This window comes from Polyodon spathula, chromosome 22, assembly GCF_017654505.1.
Source record: "Polyodon spathula isolate WHYD16114869_AA chromosome 22, ASM1765450v1, whole genome shotgun sequence".
Taxonomy (NCBI): domain Eukaryota; kingdom Metazoa; phylum Chordata; class Actinopteri; order Acipenseriformes; family Polyodontidae; genus Polyodon; species Polyodon spathula.
Genome location: NC_054555.1, coordinates 10,908,469 through 10,917,167, shown reverse-complemented (window position 1 = coordinate 10,917,167; position 8,699 = coordinate 10,908,469). Strand labels below are relative to the sequence as shown.

Here is an 8,699-nt window from a genome sequence, read left to right as displayed (position 1 = left end):
ACAAACTTTTGTGAAAAGAGTACATATAAGAAATAAAAAAACCTAAGATAAGGATAATCCATTTAAGGGGGGCCACCAAGCTCTAAGCCACTAAAGCAGTAATATTGTCACACTTTTGTTTGCCAATGTGATTTAAAGATTTAGTTCTCCCTATCATTGTTCCTCACTTGCAGCTCATTCAATGCATTCTAATCCAGGATTTTGTTCCATCCTGGTCCTTTATTACCTAATTGAACAAATTGGTTCAATACAACAATTAGACCTGGTTGCACAAGCCCCTAGACAGCTCAATTCAATAATTAAGGACAAGATCATGGACTGGGAGTGATTGAAAGAGACACAATGGAGGAACATTGCCCTATCTGTTTGCTGTTTTGTTTCGAATTTTAAAGCTCCAGTGGAAATCTAAAGCATGACATGAAATGAAAAACAGACACGCCAATAACAAACAAGCCTTATCGTTCAGCAAGCACACCGCCTGACATTAACACTGTATGTCATGTCATGGTCTTTCATGACATATCTTGTTTATGCCATACATTTCTTGTTTTAAATGCGGTGTGCTTCACAATAATGTATACAAAAACAACCTAAGGATAAATAGATCTGCTTTTTTTTCCTTGTTTATTTTGCTCCTCTGAGCTAAAACATATGCTTACAGGTTGTCTGTCTTATATTATTAAAGAGCACATGTCATTAAGAGTCTGGGGGTATACTGGGAGCATTGGGAGCAATTGTGATGAAGCTTGTTCATGTACTGGAAGCTCTAATTTTGATTTTTTTTTTTTTTTTTTTTTTTAGCGGTAAATGCAAGATGCAGTTAAGTTGCAATTATTTGCTTTATTCCACCATCTTGTGGACAAAAAAGTAAAAACACCTTTTTCTTTTTATTCATGATCAAGATTTTGAACGTCAATTTCATTACTGGACCGAGTTGCATTTTTTGCCACTACAATAGTTTTATGTGGCTGCATAAATTATTTTATAATTTATAAAAAATGACTTGTATCCGAGGAAGTAAATACGTTGTTTGTTGTTTACTTGTTTACATTGTTTCATACATTACCTGTACCTCAATGCAAACGCTCACTTCTACACAAGTGAATGGGTACATTTTGAAGAATATGTTTTGTAGAACTCCCTTTAACCGACCTCACTCCAAAGAATCGATGCGATTTTTATAGTGACGTTTTGTTGAAGGCGGATATTTTTTAATCGCCTTAACTTATACAAACGTACAAAACGTATATTTATACAAAATGTGATTAAGTTGTATGGCCCTTGATACATGGTCAGAAACCTCTACAGTTCATCAAATGTTTCCTTATTGTAGTCCAGTCTAACCTGTCCTACAGGGCTGCGAGAAGACAAAATAATCATAATGATAATAATCAAAATCATAACACATTTCTGAGCATTTTACTTTTGCTCATTTCACCACTGCCAAATATTTTTTTATAGTGTATAGCTACTTTTTTTTTCAAATACATAAGTAAAGAAAGACATTTGACTTTTAATAATAATAATAATAATAATAATAATAATAATAATAATAATAATAATAATAATAATAAATAATAATGCAGAAGGGATGTTTACTGTTGCTTTATAATAGACCTCTCCAAATATTCTTAACTGTCTTTCGATTTGTGGTACTTGACCATTTCGTGGACTTTCTTGTTGAGTACCCCTCCGTGGACGCCCTTGTTACCCATGAGAAATACTAGAGCTTTCCCTGTCTTTCCTACAGCTAGGAACTTTCCGTCGCCTCCTTTGACCCTGGCATCCAAGGCAGAATCATCAGCTTTTAAGAGATTGTCTCTTATAACCGAGTTCCCGCCCCCCCGTCCCCGTCCCCGTCCCCGTCCCCGTCCCCGTCCCCGTCCCAATGGTAATGCCAGTCTTCAGGAAGCTTGTCCGATCTTCCCCCACCAGCACCTCAACCTCTTACGCGGTAACTGCAGCCAGGAGTCCGCAGGGTTTGGGTGCCCACACCGATTTGTTATCGGAATATCCAACGATGGCAGCATCTTCCACATTCTTTTCCTTGAGAATGGTGCCAATGTAATCTTTCCAGTCTCCCATCTTTTGGTGAAGTTTTGAGAGTTTCTGTTTATATTCAAAAACAAACATAATAACTAACAAAATCTGCAGTTATTGTAATATTTGCTGCATCATATTGATTTATACTTAATTTATTGTGCGTTTGTGTTTATCGCATTGCCAAGGTGTTTATTATGACATCGCCGTGGATTAAACATTGAAGAATAATACCCGCGCTCGCAGTTACGTTGTAATATTTGCTGCGTCATATTTGTTATACAACAATTATTATTATTATTTTTAAATTTATCAGTATCTACATTTAAATCCCATTCATAATTTTTGATGTTTTCATCAGTTTAATCGCATCTTTCTGTTGAGCAGCTCAGCAGCTCTGAGAGTTGAATCAGCGTTGAGGCAACGCTGCGCGTCACTAGCTCTCACCGGTGAGTTTAGAAACGATTTTAAGGGTTGTTGCTTTTCAGCGTTGAATTTAGGAACGCAGCCTTCTTAAGCGATAGAGCCCGTCGATGCTGGCTCTACCGTGTGGTAGATGACAGTGGCTGGAATTATGCGTCCAGAGCCGAGTCAAAGGCGAGGGCACTAACGAAAGTCAAGGTCATCTACCACACTGTAGAGCCCGCATCAAGAGGGCTCTATAGCTATTAGAAAAACGATTTATTTCTTTATTGCTTTTTACAAACCAAAATGAGACAAAATTGAATGTAACTCCCATGACTCCCCGCTAGAGGTCAGTACAGATTTGTATATCTGGAATATAATTTATGTACTCTTTGTACAAAGATCTCAGTCTAACCTCGTGACGTGAGGCACTTAGTTAATAATAATATATTTAGGGAAGATGGTTCAGCTCAAAGACAGACTCCTAAGAAAGCAGCAGGTGTAAAACACGAATTGGAGAATAGTTTCATGCACTGCTGATCCTGATGATGTGCACAGACACAACATCCCCCATACTCCTGTTTACACTGAGATGGTACCACAGTATTGCAATAGATTACCATGTTGCTTGGTGAAGAAAGCTCTTAATACAAGTTCAAGGAAACAAGACACAGACTTACATCAACATATGAAGAAGGTGTTGGAAGAATAATGAGTATATACAAGGTCAGCTTGAAGTGCAGGTCCAGCATTGTAAAGTAAGGATATAATGGCACAGAAAAAAAGCCTTATGTAATTTGGCTGAGGGCATATAAAGTGATACCTGATGAAAGCCTTGGTGCAATATCCTCACAGTGAAATGTTGACACGCTGGTGCAACATATTATTATCACTGACATTAGTTTCAACATATCTGTTTTTTTCCACACTCAAGTGGTGTCACTCAAAGTTCTTAATATTTTTGGCTGTTCTCTGTCTCCTGCTATCAGTTGTCATGGCAACCTTGCCTTTGGGGCCAGTAGGCCACTCCTGTTACAGAACTGATAAAGCAATGCAGATACCAAATGTGTTTATTTCATAAACTGGAAGCAGTGAGGGAACAAGAGGATGATATGCGCTGAAGGGACAAGGTAAGCGCCACAAAGTCACCTTAGTCTGAGCTGCTAACCTTAATGATACACGAGAAAAAGGAAAAGCAGTAGGCTGTTTGGACAGCTTACAGTTTAAAAGCTTGTTTTTTGTCTCTTTTTTGTGTTAGAAAGAAAAACTGTTTCTATCAAAGCTTTGTTTTTCGTTTTTGGTAAGGCTTGTGTACTGTACTATTTCTTGGTTTTGAGTACAGCTTTAAATTGTGTACATTATTTAGCAGGCTTTGTCACGACACTGCAGAGAGCTACAGAATGTGACCTGGCTTTAAAGGAAGCCTTTTGATGCCATGTACTGACAGTGCATGGGACTACAAATATACCAGATTTCTATCGAACAAAGCAGAAGCCACTTTGTTTAACACAATTGTCGGTAGGATTCCAGTATACCAGACCAACCCCGTTCCAGTATCAACTAGGGAGTTGCCTAATATGTATCTGCTTATACAGTACAGTATATAATTTAATCTGCGACTGGATCTTTAGACAATAGTCATAGACAGGCTATGTATCTCGTTTTTGCATAATTGCCTTGAATACATTGCTTCATCTACCTTCAATATAATACAATGAATTAGCAGCTTGTGAGTTCCCTATAGTAAGTGGGTAAAGAATGTTTACCAAGAGTCAACACTAGAATTCCTTCCAAGTTGCTGTTCATAAAATTGGTTGGAATGTAACGAAGCACATCATTCCTGAAATCATATAAAAAATAAATGCGCCTGACTTAAACCCATATAAATAGTACTGAAGCAAAGGTGCTTAGACTCCAGGATTCGAGTGGTTTACAGTAACACGATTTGCGTCTTTTCAATAAAGCAACACTCAAGCTTGTCTGGCTCCTGCTAATTTAACAGTCACAGCCTGAGTCAAGCGTGATGCTGGATGTATCTCTACTGCATTTTTTATTTAAAATGTATCCAAAATCAAATAACTCCTGGGTGTCTTGGGTAGGCTCTGGGCCATCTTATAATACCAATTATGAAAAAGTGTTGTGTCTAACTGTCCTTTTCTTTAATGCATGCTTTTGTATCCTACTCTTATAATTTAGAATCAGAATGTAAAATAACATCTATTTATTTTGCAGATGATTCAGGAGAAAGTATTGTATTTCTATCTTGCACTGCAACAGTGTTAAAAAGAAGCATATCCTTCCTGAATGCTCCTCATGAGCACCAGCCCAGCTGTTAGCATGGGTACCGCTCAGCCTCCCATTCCCACGGGCTTCCTGGGCTACACCTTTGAGGAGTCTCACATGAGAGTCCACATCATTTTGATCGTCATCATCTTCTGCATCGTCTGCGTTCTCCTGCTGGTGGCATTCTTCTACGCCTTCTGTTTCCACTGCAGCACAGCGTCTGTGCCCAAGGACAGCCGGGCCAAGTGCAGCCTGGATTGTGAGGACTCCACCTTCAGGAGAAGCTCCTCACCCTCCGTGGTCAACTCCATTTGAACACTATTCATATTGTGAGAGGACTTTTATTTCTGTGTACATCAAGATCCAGTCCAGGCACTACATTTGTTAACTGATCAGGCTCATGGTTAGTGAACTAATTTAGGACTTGACTGAGACAAAGTCCTGGACTGGAACAGACCTCATTGACAACCACCACTGTAGGTGATAGGTCATGACACTGTACAAAACCACATGATCCTGGGATATTACTATATATCATTTAATGGAATCCTGGTATAATTTTTCTGTGAGACACAGTTTACAGTACAGTTTACATCAGGACGTGCTTGGGGCGGCTACTATAAAACCAGTTAGAGCTACAGGACTCAACGTTATATTCAGGAGCGGCCCCAGTAATCTTTCACATGGTACGCACAACTGAACCACAATCCCTTATCATGCCGATAACGACTCTGTATCACCATTCTGTAAAGTGTTTCAGCCAATCAGAGTGCTGCATTTTTGTTCTTTCCTGATTGTTTCACAGCACCTACACTGTCACATTAGAAAACTGCAAATTGCATCACTGTTTCCATTTCTAAAAGTGAATAAACACAGTGCACTGCCATCGAGATAGAACAGCAACTATAGTGATAGCCAAATAATCCACAACAACTGTACAAAATACATTGTATTTAAATTATTTGAATTTTTATTGTAATTATTTGAAATACAGACTTAAACAAAGGGAACAACTAGCTCACAAATATTTTATGCTGGTTTCAGTTCTATTCATTTTACTCACACAATCACTATAACTAATCATTACTCCTCCCCTAAGCATGGCATATAAACCTAACATTTATTACACGTGGCAAAACAGGCAGTTAAAAAATTAAAACATCAGTGACAACAATATAAGGAATAAACTCTCGTGGCAAGATAAATAACGAGACTGAATGTGGCGTATCCATGTCACCCAAAATGCAATTACAGGATTCTTATTACACACCTTGGTTTACTGTATTTGTTATAAATTATATCAGTTTACAATCGCTTGATAAAGTAATGTTTACTTACCATGCTCAATCCTGGAAGAACAGCAGAATTCAAATCATGCAGAAATACTGCACTGACATTCGATCTATTTGCCAGACAGAGTCGGTTCGGTGCTTCTACTAAAGTATTTCCCTCTGACATTCTGGATTATCAGAAGAGATTTTTGCTCTTTTTGAAGCTTCAACCAAACCTATCTGCTTCCGTTTGCTCATTACTAGCAGTAAACAAACCATACGATTTTATAAGCTTAAAATGTCTGTTTTGCGCAAACCCATTGTGCAAGATACATGCAAGTCCACAAGTATGAAGATGAGGTTTTTCAAACTAAAGGTACCCACAGTGCATAACGTGCACACGGCTGTGGACACCAGTGGTATATTGGCAGCATTATAATTGTAATGTTACCAGTAATTGTTATTGTTGGCTTAAAAAAAAAAAAAAAAACATAGTTTTGTGCAGCTTCACACTTGTACTGTAACTGTTCACTGTATTTTGTCTGAACGGCTCTTTATTATATTAGTATTAAAGGTTTTGGTTTTAAACAGTGAGAATTAATGTTCTGTGTCACAAGCCTAACCAGTCCTCAGGGTTCTTCGCAGAATAAGTGCAATTCCCCGTGCTCACATATTATTACTTTTTACTTGTACATGAAGTGCTGTGAAATCCTTGTGCCTAAATACAAATATATGTTTTAAACACTCGTGTTACACTGACCCGTTTATATCCCATATACCAATGACTATACACCAACATTAAAACACAACACATAACACAAAATATACACAGGGGTGGGCACTTTGCCACAGTTACATGTTCCCAGGTGTTGCTACAACTGTTTACGTAAGGTGTGTGTATTGCTTTTTTTTTTTTTTTTTTACATTTGACCACTTTTTTAAATTTTTAAATTGCATTCCCTGTCTCAAGATGGCTTCACATGTACCCGCATGGACCTCTCAGAGCTACATTTCCCATCACCCTCCTGCTCCCTGGTAAATCCATCTCAGTTACATATGTGAGCAGGATGGTGATGGGAAATGTAGTTCTGAGAGGTCTATGCGGGTACATGTGAAGCCATCATAAGTAGTAATTGGGATTATTCTCATGAGTTGTATTTTAACACACAATAATAATGGATCGTTTCAGACCAACACTGTCTGGATCACTTGATCGACAAAAAGTGTTTATATGATATGAGCTGTGGAAGGGTGGTGGGTAATTCACTGACACAGGAGACGGACAGGTGCCCAGTTTTATTTCAGGGGTGCTTTTTGTTTTTTTAGCCCGCAGAGGGCGCTGTTGGTCCGTGGTCTGCTTACCAACTATGGTAAACAGAACCACGGGAATACCAAGCGATGGTAAACAGTTCAGACGCACTCGCAGGTGCTTCAAACAATAATTCAAAAATAGAAGGCACAAAGAAACAGGGAAAATAAAACAGTAACAAAACTACAAAGGTGCTGTACTTGGCAGCGATATCCCAGTCGTCGCTACACATGCGACCCAGATCACCGACCTACGCTACCGGCTAACTAGCCTGCTCTGTTACAATACTCCGGGGTCTGCCCAAGGGTTCCCCGCTCTCACTGTCTCGCTGTGAAACACTCAGTTTCTTTTTCTCCCGACTGGTTCTCGGTCCTGGACCAGCTCTTCCGCACTCTCGGTACGTCTAAAAGGGCAGACCTGAGGAAACAGCAGAGCACTATCTTATAGGGCTAACAGTCTCCCCACCTCCCAGCCATTCAGAGAGGGGGAAAGTCCACACACCCACTTTCCCACCTTCCCATGTCACTGCCATGACTCACAGGCGGTTGTTGGACGACTGCTGCCCTCTTCCTACAGCACTGTGAACATGCCAGCAGAGTCAGCACAGATCTCCCCCTGCTTCAGAAGCATTCCTGGTAGGTGCTTTCATGATGCTAATGCACCATTTGAGGAGATTTTGTCACAGCTGATCTGGCCATTTATAAATGACCCCACCTTTCCTGAGCATTACATTCAAAGAGGAGGAGAAAAAATAGAATGCACGTCATTAGAAAGGTAACGGCAACTATTCAAAGCAGTCAGTGTCTTTCTGATGTTATCTCATTTTCTCTAATAAGGATGTACAATGCAAATATTCTGAGGTTACAGAACTTACTAGACTCTTTTTACTCTCAGTGGCTCTACCAGGAATAAAAACAGCAAAGATTGTAAGTAAACATCTTAAAAACCTTACTGTATTAGTTTCATAACCCTTGGGTATTGGTTTTATTTATCTTTTACAAAGCTTGATTACTGTTTACACCAACGTCAATGTAAGGAATTCAATATTTTATTATTTTACATATAAATCATACAATAAAACAGTAATACAATTTAACTATTTATTACACAACAATTCTACTGAAAATGCTTGAAAGTTATAAGGCTCCTGGTTTCCGTATTAACAACAAAATATCAGTATCTGGGTATTTGGTTCAGCAGCATACCCTATTGACTGTGGAAAGTAGGTTTCTGTAGTTTTCTTTTGTAAAATAGACAGTATAAAATTAGTTGGAATGTTTTGTTTTACCATGTCTTACAGCTGATATGTATGGTTATGGAACTATATTGAAGTACCATGTAAATACTGAACAGATTCTAATGTGCATTTTGATTTTACAGGGATGTTTATA

The 8,699-nt window shown here is 38.7% G+C and overlaps 1 pseudogene; it reads right to left on the bottom strand.

Annotated features, from left to right (window-relative positions):
* Positions 1-1,600: 1,600 nt before the first annotated feature.
* LOC121296942 lies at positions 1,601-2,101 on the bottom strand (annotated as a pseudogene).
* Positions 2,102-8,699: the final 6,598 nt, after the last annotated feature.